This window comes from Octopus bimaculoides, chromosome 17 (assembly GCF_001194135.2).
Source record: "Octopus bimaculoides isolate UCB-OBI-ISO-001 chromosome 17, ASM119413v2, whole genome shotgun sequence".
NCBI lineage: Eukaryota > Metazoa > Mollusca > Cephalopoda > Octopoda > Octopodidae > Octopus > Octopus bimaculoides.
The window spans coordinates 14,319,507-14,320,782 of NC_068997.1; the positions used below are offsets into that span (position 1 = coordinate 14,319,507).

The window sequence follows — 1,276 nt, forward strand, 5'->3', positions numbered from 1 at the left end:
TGTGTGGTAAGAAGCTTGCTTCCCAACCACATGGTTTCAAGTTCAGTCCTTCTGTGTGTGGCATCTTGGATAAGTGTTTTCTACTATAGCTTCAGGCCAACCAAAGCCTTGTGAGTGGATCTGGTAGAGTGGATCTTGGAAAATCTTCCTTAATGAGCATTTTAATTGTCTCTAACAACCAATCTTAAATGTAAATTCAGTTGTCAATGATAGCTCAAACTGCATAAAAACCCAACTGGACTTACATTTGAAATTCATTGCTAATAATAGATTAATTAAAGCAGCAGTGATGCTGCATGTACAAAGCACACAGTACACTCTGTAAAGTGGTTGACATTAAGAAGGGCATCCAACCATAGAAACCATACCATGCTGGTGCCACATGGGAAACACCCAGTCCACTCATTAGGAAGGGCATTCAGCTGTAAAAACCATGCGAAAACAGACAGTGGAGCCTGTTGCAGTCCTCTGGCTTGCCAGCTCTTGTCGAACCATCCAACCCATGCCATCATGGTAAACAGACATTAAATGATGAGGAGGATGATAATGATGACAACGATGACGATGATGATTAATTGGCTTTATTTTTTTCAATTGTAAGATTAAAGCATCCAAGTTGGATGTTCGAACAACAGAGAATTACTTCAGTGTATTAGCAATATGACAGCCGAGGTTGTAATTCAAGATATGTAATTCAAGTCCTGTAAGTGGTTTTCTGCCTATGTAATTCAAGTCCTTATGTAATTCAAGTCTTGCAAGGAGCTTTCTGCCATTTTACCAATCCCAGAGCTTTTTTTAATCCTATATATTATGGTGCTATTACTTATACCTGGATTCACATATGACATACAATCCTTATAAAAGAAACTTATATACATATTTCTCAATGAGTATATATTTACATCCTAAATGTAAACAGACTTTAACAATTTTCCGTAAACATTAGGTGAAATAGATTGCATAAATATTTTACTTTCATATATATATATATATATGTGTGTGTGTGTATATATATATATGTGTGTGTGTATATATGTATATATATATATATATATATATATAGTAAATCCCCAAAAAACGAAGAACAAACACAAAAAAGCAACAATGTGAAGATGTGGTACATGTAAAGTATTAACAGATGCTCGAGGAAGGAAAGAAAGGTGGTTTTACGTTTTGAGCAAAGCTCTTCTTCAGAAACAGGAGACAGAGGAAAGTTCAAAAGAAAAGGAAGACGGTGGAAAAAAAATCACCAACAATTCACATGTGGTTATAATAT

At 35.2% G+C, this 1,276-nt stretch overlaps 1 protein-coding gene across 2 annotated transcripts in view; it reads right to left on the minus strand.

Annotated features, from left to right (window-relative positions):
* LOC106876779 (uncharacterized) overlaps nucleotides 1-1,276 on the minus strand; it is a 790,885-nt gene that overhangs the window by 608,061 nt on the left and 181,548 nt on the right. The window lies entirely within an intron of this gene.